This window comes from Saccopteryx bilineata, chromosome 2 (assembly GCF_036850765.1).
Source record: "Saccopteryx bilineata isolate mSacBil1 chromosome 2, mSacBil1_pri_phased_curated, whole genome shotgun sequence".
In the NCBI taxonomy this organism is placed as follows: Eukaryota; Metazoa; Chordata; class Mammalia; order Chiroptera; family Emballonuridae; genus Saccopteryx; species Saccopteryx bilineata.
Genome location: NC_089491.1, coordinates 186,986,326 through 187,001,693, shown reverse-complemented (window position 1 = coordinate 187,001,693; position 15,368 = coordinate 186,986,326). Strand labels below are relative to the sequence as shown.

Genomic DNA, 15,368 nt, shown 5'->3' with positions numbered 1-15,368 from the left:
CTTGTTCTTGCATCATTTTTGCATTTGTTACTAACTTTTTTTGTGTGTTATCATGCGGCTGAAGAAAGTGAGTGTAAAGGACAGTGGTGAGAAGAAGAAGAGAATGACGTTGATAGAAGTAAAGCAAGAAATAATAGAAAAACATGAGCGTGGTGTATGAGTGATTGAACTGGCAAGGCTGTATGACTGCAATACATCTACAATCTGTACCATCCTTAAACAAAAGGATGCCATCAGAAGTGCAAATCCAGTGAAAGGAACTAAAATTCTGTCCCAATTAAGGGCAAATATCCATGAAGAAGTGGAGAAGCTTCTGCTGGTGTGGGTGAAAGAGAAAGAGCTGGCAGGAGATACAGTGACGGAGACTGTAATATGCAAAAAGGCACGTACTATTTACGGTGACTTGAAGAAAAAAGAACCATCAACCTCAAAAGAGGCAGCAGAAGATACGTTTAAGGAAAGTCACAGTTGGTTTGAAAATTTCAAGAAAAGATCTGGCATCCACTCAGTGAGGCATGGTGAAGCTGCAAGTGCTGACGTTAAGACAGCTGAAGAAAACATCGCATGTTTTGCTCCACTTACGGCAAAGGAAGGCTCCATCCCTCAACAAGTGTTCAACTGATGAAACACAATTGTTTTGGAAAAAAATGCCCCGAGGATTTTCATCACAGCAGAGGAGAAGGTGCTGCCAGGCCATAAAACCATGAAGTACCATCTGACCCTTCCATTGTGTGCAAATGCTAGTGGTGACTGTAAAGTAAAGCCACTGCTAGTGTATCATTCCAAAAATCCTCAAGCCTTTAAGACTCACAAAATTCTTAAAGAAAAAATGCAGGTTATGTGGCATGCCAATGCTAGGGCATGGGTTACACGGCCGTTTTTTATTGAATGGGTAAATCTCGTCTTTGGTCCTGCAGTGAAGAAATATCTTCAAGAAAATAAACTGATGAAAGCATTACTAATCCTTGAAAAGCCCACCGACCTGGTCTTGAAGATGACATTCTTGATGAGTTCAAATTCATGAAAGTCCTCTACCTCCCACCCAACATGACTTCAATCTTGCAGCCTATGGATCAGCAGGTCATTTCCAACTTTAAAAAGCTTTACACAAAGCACTTGTTCTGCTGCTGCTTTGAGGTGACTGAGAATACAAATCTAAACCTTCGAGAGTTTTGGAAAGATCACTACAACATTGTGATATGTTTATGCATTATTGACTTGGCATGGCAGGAGGTTACAAGAAGAACCTTGAATTCGGCATGGAAAAAGTTATGGCCTGACAGGGACTTCAAAGGATTCGAACCAGAGACAGAGACCGAGATAGAAGCATTGGAGGAGATTGTGTCCCTCGGAAAGTCGATGGGTCTGGAGGTAGATGAAGGTGACATAAATGAGCATGAGGAGTAACTCTCAATTGAGGAGTTGAAGGAGCTACAGATGATGCAACATATGGAGCTTCTGCAAGAGATTAGTAGTGAGGAAGAGGTAGAGTTGGAGGAAGTGATTTCTACAAATGAAATTAAAGACATGCTGGCAATGTGGGAGAAGCTTTCAAATTTCATTGAAAAGAAACACCCAGAAAAAGTTTCAACTGGTTGTGCTTCAGCACTTTTTAATGACACTTGTTTGTTACATTTCCATAACATTTTAAAAAGCAGGCAAAAGCAATCCTCTTTGGATAGATTTTTATTCAAAAGGTCTGCAAGTGAAAGTGCCAAAAGTGCAGCCAAAAAGGCAAAAACAGGTGATGATTAAATTAAAAATTCGTAATGTTAAGCTTAGGTTAAGTTTAAAGTTAAGAAAGTGCATTTTTTTTACAATTAAGTTTTTGTGGTTTCATTTTAAGTAGAGAAAGTGCAGTTTTAGTTTTGTTTAAAGTACTGTAAATAAAATGCAGTTTTAGTTTGCATTTAGTGTTAAGAAAGTGCGGTTTTAGTTTACGTGTCTACAGTGCCTGCATCCCTTCCTCCTTCCCTCCTCCTTCACCATTCACCTCCGTTAGCCGCACTTGTCTGTCTCCAAGGTAAGAATACAGTACTAAATAACACCTTTTTCTTTTATTTCATGTATTTTGTTATGCATTGGTAAAGTATACATGTATGTTTCTTAATTAAAAACATCTTTTTTCATAATTTATGATGGTTTGGGGATGTTTCACAAGGCTGGAATGGATTAAATCTATTTCAGTTATTTTAAATGGGAGAAATTTGTTTGATTTACAAGTTGACTGACTTATGAGCTCAGTTACAGAATGAATTAAACTTGTATTTCAAGGTACCACAGTACATTCTTTTCAAGTGCTCATGGTACGTTCTCTAGGATAGACCATATGTTACAACACAAAACAAGTCTCAATAAATTTAAGAAAATTAAAATCATATCAAGCATCTTCTCTTATCACAATAGCATGAAACTAGAAATCAACTACAATAGAAAAACTGAAAAACATTTAAACAGTTGGAGGTTAAATAGCATGTTATTAAATAATAGGTTAACAACAAAATCAAGGAAGAAATAAAACATTTCCTTGACACAAATAAAAATAAACATACAACTCAAAATTTATGGGACACAGCAAAAGCAGTCCTGAGAGGCAAGTTCATAGCATTACAGGCATACCTTAAGAAGAAAACGCTCTAATAAATAACTTAACCCTGCATCTAAAAGAACTAGAAAAAGAACAACAAATAAAGTCCAGAGGAAGTAGAAGGAAGGAAATAATAAAGATCAGAGCAGAAATAAATGACACAGAGGCTTAAAAAAATACAAAAGATCAATGAAACCAAGAGCTGGTTCTTTGAAAAGGTAAACAAGATTGATGAACCAGACTCATCAAGAAAAAGAGAGAGGACTCAAATAAATAAATGAGTGGAGAAGTAACAATTGACACCACAGAAATACAAAGGATTATAAGAAAATATTATGAAGATCTGTATGCCAAAAAATTGGACAGCCTAGGTGAAATGGATAAATTCCTAGAAACATAAAATCTGCTAAAACTGAATCTGGAAGAATCAGAAAACCTAAACAAACTTATTACAACAAGTGAAACTGAACAGTTATCAAAAAATGCCACACAAACAAAAGTCCTGGACTGACGATTTCACAGGCAAATATTACCAAATATTCAAAGAAGAAGTAACTCCTATCTTTCTCAAGCTATTTCAAAAAATTCAAGAGAAGGGAAGCCTTCCAAGCTCCTTTTATGAGGCAAGCATGATCCTCATTCCACAACCAGGTAAAGACACTACAAAGAAAGAAAACTATAGGCCAAAATTCCTGATGGAATTAGATGCTAAAATTCTGAACAAAATATTAGCAAACCAGATCCAGCAATACATGAAAGAAGTCATACATCATGATCAAGTGGAATTTATTCTGGGGAGGCAAGGCTGGTACAATATTTGCATATCAATAAACGTGATGCATCACATAAAGAAAAGGGAGGTTAAAAATCACATGATAATATCAATAGATGCAGAAAAAACATTTGATAAAATCCAGCACCCATTTATGATCAAAACTCTCAGCAAAGTGGAAATACAGGGAACATAACTCAACATAATAAAGGCCATCTATAACAAACCCACAGCCAACATCATACTCAATGGGCAAAAATTAAAAGCAATCCCCTTAAGATCAGGAACAAGAAAGGGAAGCCCCCTTTCACCACTCTTATTCAACATAGTTCTGGAAGTCCTAGCCACAGCAATCAGACAAGAAGAAATAAAAGGCATCCAAATTGGAAAAGAAGAAGAAAACTATCATTATTTGCTAGACCTGGTAAATGTATTTGACAAGTCAGCAAGGTATAAAATTAATATTCAGCAATCACTGACATTTTTATACACCAACAATAAACTGTCTGAAAGAGAAATTAAGAAAACAATTCCCTTCACTATTGCAACAACAAAAAATAAAGTACCTATTAGTAAATTTAGCCAAGGAGGTAAAAGATTTGTACTCAGAAAATAATAAGACATTGTAAAAAGAAATCAAGAAAGATACACCTGACCAGGCAGTGGCACAGTGGATAGAGCATCGTAATGGGATATGGAGGACCCAGGTTTGAGACCCTGAGGTCGCCATCTTGAGCATGGGCCTATCTGGTTTGAGCAAGGCTCACCAGCTTGAGCCCAAGTCACTGGCTCCAGCAAGGGATCACTCTGTCTGCTGTAGCCCCTCAGTCAAGGCACATATATATGAGAAAGCAATCAATGAACAACTAAGGAGCTGCAACAAAGAATTGATGTTTCTCATCTCTCTCCCTTTCTATCTATCTGTCCCTACCTGTCCCTCTCACTGACTCTCTCTGTCTCTGTCACCACACACACACACACATACACACACACACACATACACACACACACACACAAAGAGAAATCAAGGAAGATACAAACAAGTGGAAGCATATACTGTGTTTATGGATAGGAAGAACAAACATCATTAAAATGTCTATATTACCCAAAGCAATCTATAAATTCAATGCAATTCCTATTAAAATACCAATGGCATACTTCAAAGATATAGAAAAAATATTCCAAAAATTTATATGAAACCAAAAGAAACACAAATAGCCTTAGTAATCTTGAAAATGAAGAATAAAGTGGGAGGTATCACACTTCCTGATATCAAGTTATATTACAAAGCCATAGTAATCAAAACAGCTTGGTACTGGCATAAAAACAGGCATACAGATTAATGGAACAGAACAGAGAACCCAGAAATAAACCCATGCCTTTATAGTCAATTGATATTTGACAAAGGAGGTAAGAGCATACAATGGAGTAAAGACAGTCACTTTAATAAATGGTGTTGGGAAAATTGGACAGGTATATGCAAAAAAAACAAAAAAACAAAACAAAACTAGACTACCAACTTACACCATTGACAAAAATAAACTCAAATTGGATAAAAGACTTAAATGTAAGTCGTGAAACCATAAACATCTTGGAAGAAAACATAGGCTGTAAATTCTCCAATATCTCTAGTAGCAATATATTGCTGTTTTATCTCCACAGGCAAGTGAAATAAATAAAGGACAGGATGAACAAATGGGACTACATCAAACTAAAAAGCTTTTGCATAGCAGAAGATACCATTAACAAAATATTCAATAAAAAGACAACCCACACAGTGGGCAAACATATTCACCAATACATCTGATAAGGGGTTAATAACCAAAATTTATAAAGAACTTCTAAAACTCAACACCAGGTAGGTAAACAACCCAATTAAAAAATGGGCAAAAGAACTGAATAGACACTTCTCAGTGTCCATAGACATACAATAGGCATATGAAAAAATGTTCAGTGTCATTAATAATCAAAGAAATGTTAATTAAAAGCACAATGAGATACCACCTCACACCAGTCAGAATGGTGCTTATTAACAAAACAACACATAATAAGTGCTAGCAAGGATGTGGAGAAAAGGGAACCCTCCTACATTGCTGGTGGGAATGCAGACTGGTGCAGCCACTGTGGAAAACAGTATGGAGATTCCTCAAAAAATTAAAAATTGAACTGCCTTTTGACCCAGCTATCCCACTTTTAGGAATATATCCTAAGAATCCCAAATCACTGATTCAAAAGAAGAAATGCACCCCCCATTTATTGCAGCATTGTTTACAATAATAGCCAAGACCTGAAAATAGCCTGAGTGTCTGTCAGTGGACGAGTGGATTAAAAAGCTGAGGTACATATACACAATGGAATACTATGGGGCCATGATAAAGAAGGAAATCTTACCTTTTGCGATGGAATGGATGGACCTGGAGATTATCATGCTAACTGAAATAAACCAGGCACAGAAAGACAAATATCATATGATCTCACTTTTATGTGAAATCTAATGAACAAAGTGAATTGAGGAATGGAATAGAGGCAGAGGCGGAGTCACAGGGAGCAAAGGGACAGCTGTCGGAGGGAAGGGATGGGATCATGAGAAGGTGAAGGGATTAGTGAAATTATATATACATAACACAGAGATACAGACCACAAGACAGCAAATCCCAGAGAGAAGGGGAAAATCAGTTAGGGGGAGGGGGGCCAAGGGGGGTATGATGGGCGACATGGGGGTGGTGGGTGAGGAAGTTATATTCAGTGGGACACTTGAATCCATGTAAACACAATAAATTAAAATTAATTTAAAATTTTTTTAAAGAAAATAAAAGTCAAAAACAGAACAAAACAAAAAAACACTGGAAACTCCTTGCCTGGTTCAGTTATCACCTGTATAGATACATAGCTCTACACAAAATACACGCAGTCCTGATCTCACCTGAACTCTCTTAGAAATCATTTTATTCAATGAGCGTGAAAACACCTGAAGTTTTTCAAACTGACACTTGAAATCATCTTTCTAAATGAGTCACTTCTTCCCAATTTTTATGAAATTAGTATCACTACCAATTCCTATGGAATAATTTTGAACCCTGCCCCTTACTGTCCATTTTGACTGCCACACTCGGATCCAGCCTTCTAGGTCCAACCACCGTGGACATCACCAGCAAGACACTTGCCTAAAGTGCTATTTTTTATCTCCTGCTTGAGAACTAGTGGCTTCTGCCTACTTGAACACTAATGCCCTCCTTTATGACCCCCGCTGTCTCCAAAGGCTGAGAGCCTCTTCTATTCCTGAGCTAATCTATTCATTGTCCCTTCCTGTGCTTGCCTTATTCCTGAGCCCAAGTCTTACTATTTGCTTTTTTCCCTCAAATCTGTCTTGCTCCTCAGTGTGTCCTCAAGCCACACCCATGGTCCTTTTGCATTTGAGGATTTGAGAAGCTGTACTAGATCCTCCACTTTGGGACATCTGTGTGAAGGGGCACAGGGTCTGGAGTGGCCGCCCTGCTTCACTTCAAAGGTGAATGCTCTGAGAGCACCCAGAGAGGGAGGAGGGTGCCTGTGAATGAATGCTGGGATGGCAGAGGCTGCTCTAGTGGTAAAGGGGTGTTTGCTTTTCAGTATAGAAAAATCTAATATGTTTTCCCAGCACACAGTAAAGATAATGCTATAAGAAAGCAAATGAATACTTTATTTTATGTAGAGTGCCATAGGAATTACTTTTTAAATGGTGTTGGGAAATAAAAGAAGTGGTTGAAAACACAAGGGAGAATGAGTGTGACTAATATCTATCTCCCCATAGAGAAGAAAAGGAATATAAATTTGTGATGGGAGATGTCTTACGGCTCCCTTCACACACCCACACACTATGTGATCTTGGTAAGATTAGAACAGTCAAATTCCATGGCCCCCAAATATTAGACAATAGTAGACACAGCTAACTGATGAATAGGTTGGTCCAAAAGTCAGCTCCCCACTGCCCATTGGCCCAATTCCAATTAAAGTCACTCAGAAATAATTCTTTTTCAAATAGGCATTATCTACGTGAAGAAAAAAAAAATTTTTTTTTTAATTTTAGAGAGAAGAGAGAAAGAAAGGGGAGTGGTAAGTAGCAGGAAGCATCAACTCGTAGTAGTTGCTTCTTGTATGTTCCTTGACCAAGCAAGCCTGGGGTTTTGAACCAACAACCTCAGCATTCTAGGTTCCCACTTTATCAACTGAACCACCACAGGCCAGGCACAAAGAATTCTTTATTAACTTATATCTGGGTTTAGCAAACTATCCATGGGCCAAATTCAGTCCACTTACGGTTTGGGTAAATAACATTTTCTTGGAGCACAGCCATACCCATTCATTTCTGTGTTGACAATGGTTGCTTCCCACTACAATAACAGTAGTTGTGACAGAGACCAAATGACCCACAAAATCAAACATGGCCCTTCAGAGAAAGAGTGTGCTGATCCCTAACCTATATGATCTAAGGATATAGTAATTTGGCTAGATGTGCCATTAACATGCTATTTCAGTGGGAGTGTGATATGGTTCAATATGCTATTTTCTGAAATAGTGTCCTTCCCACCAGGGGAGAACTGGTGCTCAGAATTCAGCTGGCTAAGGGAACAGCAGCCTTTGATTATCAAGGCATAACCAACTTCTCACAGTTCTCCAGGGATGGTGTAATGCTGGTGGCCACCGTCATGGCCAGGCAGGTTCACATTGGATTTGGGCAGACGGTAGAAAAACTGTGGAGCTGTAAAGGGTTGGGCCATTCCATTTAATAAAGTCTCACAATGGCGGACAAGCACACAGGCAGGGGAAACCGCCTCTCAGGCAAACAAACAGCAAAATGGCCCCTCACAGTGCGGGCAGGCAATCCGTGCATCTGCAATCCCCCACCTCTCTCAAAGGCAAGCACCCATAGCCTTATACAGGCCATGCACACGTGCCTCTGCCACATGCTGACGCACTAATCAAAGTGCTTGCAGCTGGTACACTAAGGAGCAAGCCTAACACAGCAGCTCCACAAACGGCCAACATTTTGATTTAACATCCAGTTGGTTAGCAAATGTTCAGGATGGAATTAAGTGATGTGTACTCCTGTAGTCAGTTCCAACCTATGTTACACTGAAAATTCTAGTTGGTCCCCCACAAATTCAGTTTCTTTTAGGTTGCAGCTATAGGAACTTGAGAAAGCAACTTTTTTTACTAAATATATTGGTTAAATTCATCCAAAATGATCAGCATTTTTATTTAACATCCAGGTTAGCAAATGTATAGGATGGAATTAAGTAATATGACTACTGTGGTAACGTATTGTGGGACACCTGTGTTAGGCTTGCTTACAGGGTTACTGGCTACAGGCACTCTGCCTGATTGGTACGTGAGTGCGTGGCTGCACCATGTGTGTATGGCCTGTATAAGGCTACAGGTGCTTGCAGTTGAGAGAGAAGAGAGATGGGGGATTGCGGGTTGCCTGCCCGCCTCTGTGAGGGGCCATTTTGCTGTTTGTTTGCCTGAGAGGCGGTTTCCCTGCCTGTGTGCTTGTCAGCTGTTGTGAGATTTTATTAAATGAAATGGGTCAACGCTTTTCCAGCTCCGTGGTTTTTCCCCTTTTAGGCTTTTTCCTTACAGACAAATTTTCCATCTGCCCAAATCCAGTGTGGACTTGCCTGGCCTTGGCCACTGGCATTACAGGTTGCTTTTGTTTGTATGTGTGTTTGTTTTAAATAGGCCCCTTAAGTAACATGTGTTAAACACCAGCACAATTCTTAACATTTAGATTCTAAACATTTAACAATTTTTGGTTGCACGGTGAAACACAAAACAAAATGAAGACAGAAAGAAAGATAAAAATACAATACAAAGTCACAGTCATGTGCAGCAGTTACCTGTGGCAATTATGGCGCTGTATCCTTATTTCTGAATTGGGTCTTGTCTCTCCTTCATACGTAGAAGTGAGAGAGGAGCTAGACCTGCCCAGATAAGCTTCTGGAGCATGAGGCCAACAGCTGTCAGAGCTGAATCTGGGCCAGTCCCCTCACTGGTGGTTCTTAGCCAGCACACTGCCCTCAGAACAGCACTTTTTCTTCTGAGGCACCACTCACCTATACCCTGCCAGGCAGTTGACCACTTGAGACTGGACATACAGTCACCCTGCCAGGCTACACTGGCCTCGAGAGGGACTGGGGCTCCCCTCCAGCACCAGGCAGGGCACAAGAAGAAGCAAACCCACACTGTCCTGGAAGGGTAGGTCCAGAAGGGTGGAAACATCTGCCCCCAGCCCAGTGCTGCCAGGGGCGGGGACCCTCGTCTCCAGGCGGAGCTACACACCAGAACAAGGACATCAGCCCAGGAGAAGGGGGATGCCCCTGGGCAGGACCCTGCTGTTTCTCCATGTCACCCTTGCACTTCCCTTTGGGGAGAACGCAATGGGGCTGTGCTCCGCTGACCCCAGCCCTGTTCTGTGTGTGGCAGAACCAGGGGCTGGGTGTTAATCCCCTTTTAGGCTTTTTCCTTACAGACAAATTTCCCACGGTGCTCTATAAATAATACTTACATTCTCCAGTGTAGGAATGTGGCCAAGGAGCATGTGAGTCTTGGAACTAGCAGAAAGCTCAGGAGGAAAATATTTTAAGGCGGTAAAGAGACTGAACAAATGCTGAGGGAAGGGCCATGGCTAGCGACACAGAGGGCTGGCCTGGATCCCTGGCCCAGAGAGTTAATCGGCTCTGCTCAGAGTCCAGTCCCCCTTCACCTTGTACAAAAGACGTCACTATTGGTACTAAGCAACCTCAGAGGCCGCGCGGAGACACGCAGGAACGCGTCAGGGCACCCACTGTCCTGCCTTACACCACCACGTGTGCAGTCAGAAATCAAAGCCAAGGAGGGATCTGCACGAGTGCGTTGGCTCCACTCGTCCAATCGCCAAGACTGCTTGCTGGGCTGCCCCCGAGTCCGGACGGCCTGGCCCCGCCCCGGCGGCGCTGGCAAGCTTCCCAGAGGCCACCTCTAGCCACAGCTGTCGGTGCTATTTGCAGCCCTGCACATCCTGAGAGCTCCCGTGGAAGGTGTAAGACACACAGCAGGGAGCGGGCCTGCCTGGACCACGGAAAGGGTCCCGAGGAATGACCCCACGCTAGGCTGCCCCTGAAGCCTCTGAATGTTAGCGGCCACCACAGGTCCCCGCCAACTGAAACAGAGTGAGTGGGCAGAAGTACTAATAGAGTTTGGAAATGAATGAACTTCCTGTTCCAGATTGCCTCCGTAGCCCACCTGTGTCACTCACCCTCTGTCACATGACTGTTTTATGTGTGCAGGGCCCTTGGCAGCATCTGAAATCATCTTTCTTAGGTGTTTGTTGACTTGATCACTGTCTTCTTCATAGAACTGTAAGCTCAGGAAACTATAAGCTGAACGTGGTGCCGGGCACTTGGTCTGCGTTGTTTGGCTCTGGGTCTCCATCCAGAGCTGAGCCTGGTGCTGGGTGGTTTGTGAGTGAATCCCAATGGAGCAGGATGCCCTACTCGTTGGGTTTCTCAACTTGACATCTGCTTAATCTGTGGAGAGAAACTGGATTTACTTGGGGTCAGGAAATTTATTCTTTCTGGTTTTATATATTTTCTAGTCCACAGTATTATCTGGCTTAAAAAAAAGTTAGTGGTATTTATGGTCATTACCTGTCATTGTTTAATGTAATAACTTCATGTCATCTAAAGAAGGTTAAATTACAGGGTAATTAGAAAGTCACAATCATATAACCTTGAGCACAATCATTTGGAGGATGATTTCCACCTACAACTTGATTAAAATACATTTGAGAAAGATTTGGTCAATTCAACAAATTTGACTTAGTGACAGATCCAACATAGTCTGTTGTATTTAATAAGAATTCAACTCATGAAGGAAGATTTAATGACATCATTGAAATTTACCTTCATGCATTAATGGAACTGAAGAAGTCTTTTTATTTTTTCTTAAGATTTTATTTATTGATTTTTTTATTTTTAGAGAGAGGGAGCAAGATCATAGTTGCTTTACTTTAGTTGTTCATTGACTGCTTTTCATATGTGCCCTGACCAGGCAAGCCCTGGTTTTCGAACCAGTAACCTCAGGGTTTTAGGTCGATGCTCTACCCACTACCACCACAGATCCTCTAAAACAAATATTCTCTAAACCTGAGTATTTTATACTCAAGAAAAAAATCAGCTGGGAAAAAAAAAGCTTGTCAAAAGTGACAATTATTTCTGATAATGATATGCATATCTGGAGACATTGTAAAAAAATATGATATTCACTGTACATTAGTATCCATTCCTTCCAAGATTTCAGAGTCCATAACTTATTTTACTATAATGATAATGAAATGTCCCCATTTCTTTGCTAGCATTACTCCAGACAACAGGGTGGTAGGGTATGTCAAACTAAATTTCTAAAAATGACTAGTATCCTATTCAGTGTTGGAATTTGCAATTTTCTGTGAAGTAGAAAATGAATACATTCCTGGAAGCCTTATTTAGGCCCAGGTGCCCCAGCAGTCACATGCAGGAGCAAGCCCAGCTGCCCTGGAACTGACAGCCCTACTGGAAAAAAACTACCACATCATTTGAACGGAGTTGGAAACAATCATGTAATTTGAATTGCATTTTGACTCTTTTTCTTAAAAGAAAGTGGAAAATAAAAATTTGTGTGAATGGACTTGTCTTGAAGATAATGAGCCTGGAGATAGGGGACTGGTAATGGAACAGCACTACCTACAGATCTGGGGAGACTAGGAAAGAACTTGGGGGTGGGGCCTGCCCAGCCCCACTGGAGAGAGATGTGGGATGTGCACAGACGCTAGAGGTGGCTGAGGTTCTGACTGGTTTCCTCAGTGGCTGAAGGCACCCTGTTTCACTGGAGATTTCGGTCAAGAGAGGAAGGATTTGGAGTGACCAGCAGAACTTACCTGAGAGAGAGGGAGAGTCTGGGGTTGGCCTCATCACAGAATTTATTGATCAGGAGACAAATTGTTACCTGAGGGGTACTTTCATACCTTGGACTCTCAAGGAAGAAAGACATTTGAGTGAGTGCCCTGTTTGATGATTTCTATGTTAGAAGTCATGCTACAGCTTAAGGTAGTGAAGCAACAGCTACATATACTGAATGGGACAATAGCAGGTACTTGGAGCAACCGCATTTTGATCAGTAAAACTTTTACAAAACATTGAAAGATTTGTTTGTGCTAGGTATAAACTTAGATTTCACCCATTATTTTGATCAGCTTTATCATGAGTATATTTTACTAGTTTATCCTTTATAATTAATCTTCCTCAGGCCTCTTAACTCTCAGAAGTTCTACCAGATGGTTGTTGTTATTATTATTATTATTATTATTTTTTTTTTTTTTTTTTAGCTAAAATTGGGTCCTGGGAAAGAATGCAGAGTAGATGATAAGAAGATGACTGTCATCTGACAATGTTCATTACGTACCTCACTGCCTTCCTCCCTGGAATTGAAAAGACCAGAAACTTAAGGTGACCCACATTCCTGAGCTCTTAGGAGGAAGAATAACAGTTTTAGGAATTTCTTAGTATTTCTGAAAATTATCAGAAGCTACTCCTTGTAAGTCTACTGTAGCAAAATCACAACACGCCAAACCTGCGGCAGGTTGCCTATCTCTAGAAAAATGCTTTCAGAGTCTTTTTCCCTGGTATGTGATTCCAAAGGGACTGCTTCATTTCGAAGGAAGTGCTTCAATTGAGCACTCAGGTCCCACCAATCAAAGATTCGTTAACACTGGTGAAAAGTCTTCCCTAAAATGGGCCCTTCATCTTTGGTTATACAGGAGCTTCTGCTGGAGCTGAGGGCCTGTTATCCTCCTGACTGCTCTGGCCATCATCCCTGGCCTTGGTGTTGTCCACACTTCCCAAAGCAAACTAGAACATCCCCAAACTCTCATACATGTCACAGACTCTATGCATTCATCACACGTTTTTCTCCTGGTCTACAGAGAAGTCAAGTCCCATATTCTGACATGAGAGTTCATTTTATTCTTTTTTTTTTTATCCTTTCATTCTATTTGATGGTGGAGTCATGAACACTACTCAAGATATATTTGGATATTAATTTCTGTTTGTACCAGTGGCTTTTAAATAATTTTCCCACTTTAAAAAAGAGGAATATATAATAAAACAAACTGGAAATGATTAGTGAGGTTTTTAAAACATTATTATTAGCAATAACCTACTAAGGCTGCTTGGTCATAAAAATGAGAAAAAAAATAGATTTAGCCTAAAAATGAAGACATAGCAAAAATAAATAAACTACATCTCTGTTGGGTTTTTCCCACGTCAGTTGATTTTTAACCACAATTCTTAAACCCTCAAGACCTTAACATTTAATTTTTCAAAACCTTCAAGTATTGGCCCTGGCCGGTTGGCTCAGTGGTAGAGCGTCGGCCTGGCATGCAGAAGTCCCGGGTTCGATTTCCGGCCAGGGCACACAGGAGAAGCGCCTATCTGCTTCTCCACCCCTCCCCCTCTCCTTCCTCTCTGTCTCTCTCTTCACCTCCCTCAACCAAGGCTCCATTGGAGCAAAGATGGCCCGGGCGCTGGGGATGGCTCCTTGGCCTCTGCCCCAGGCGCTAGAGTGGCTCTGGTCGTGACAGAGCGATGCCCTGGAGGGGCAGAGCATCGCCCCCTGGTGGGCAGAGCGTCGCCCCCTGGTGGGCGTGCCGGGTGGATCCCGGTCGGGCGCATGCGGGAGTCTGTCTGACTGTCTCTTCCCATTTCCAGCTTCAGAAAAATACAAAAAACAACAACAACAACAAAAAAACTTTCAAGTATTTATAATAGATACAGCTATCTATTATATATAATAGAAATAGAATGTTATACAATGACATATCTCTAATTTTAAAAAATAAATATTATTTTTAATGGTCCATTATATAATTATCTGAGAAGCTTAACATATAAATTAATTACAAAATTTTGCAATGTTGACCTCTAAAATTTAGGTTTTTAAAAGAAACATGAAATTCAGCTGTGCTCTCTATAGTGTAAAATTCAAGCTCATCAGTGAATGAAATATTGAGTCCTATGGAAATGACTAGAAGGTAAGTTTTTATAATTAACCTAAATTCATTTTGACTTGTTGGTCACCATTAAAGAAAATATGTGCTCCCCAGAACTATTGATCTATGTCATATCCTTAAATTATATGCAAAAATACAGCTAACTTATCTTAAGAAAAAAATTCTGGTACAAATGACTAATAGATTTTGAAACATATAATTATAAGAACAGTGATACAATGAAGTGAAAATCAAGAAAGCTATAATACTTTTGCAAATTTTTCAGTTTTTTTTCATTCATTCCACTTGTACACATTCTCTTTTGAAGTTCTGCAATCGCTTGAATATAAAAGCTCTTTTGCCTGACCAGGCGGTGGCGCAGTGGATAGAGCGTCAGACTGGGATGCGGAAGACCTATGTTCAAGACCCCGAGGTCGCCAGCTTGAGTGTGGGCTCATCTGGTTTGAGGAAAAATTCACCAGCTTGGACCCAAGGTCACTGGCTCAAGCAAGGGGTTACTCGGTCTGCTGAAGGCTTATGGTCAAGACACAAATGAGAAAGCAATCAATGAACAACTAAGGTGTCGCAATGCACAACAAAAACCTAATGATTGATGCTTCTCATCTCTCTGTTCCTGTCTGTCTGTCCTTGTCTATTCCTCACTCTGACCCTCTCTCTGTCTCTGTAAAAAAATAAAATAAATAAAAATAATTTTTTTAAAAAAGCTCTTTTTATCTCCATTCTGAAAAGTAGTAAAATAAGAGAAATATAAAGAGAAATAGACATTTCAACCCAATGGCTCTCCAGGTTTTTCAGACTTCTCATCTGCTTGCTTCTGAAGGTTTACCATTTTCACAGTTCCCCCCAATGCTGTAGGCTTGAACCTTTATAAAATCTTAGAAACCATGTCCCTACTCTCTGTCCCTTATATGCAAAATTATCTGAACAATCTAAAAAGTTATGACATT

The 15,368-nt window shown here is 40.4% G+C and overlaps 1 long non-coding RNA gene across 1 annotated transcript in view; it reads right to left on the bottom strand.

Moving 5' to 3' along the window:
- LOC136323085 (uncharacterized) overlaps positions 1-10,183 on the bottom strand; it is a 72,307-nt gene extending 62,124 nt beyond the window's left edge. The window contains exon 1 of the long non-coding RNA XR_010728910.1: positions 9,904-10,183. This is a non-coding gene — a long non-coding RNA (uncharacterized lncRNA). The remainder of the gene's footprint in view (positions 1-9,903) is intronic.
- Positions 10,184-15,368: the final 5,185 nt, after the last annotated feature.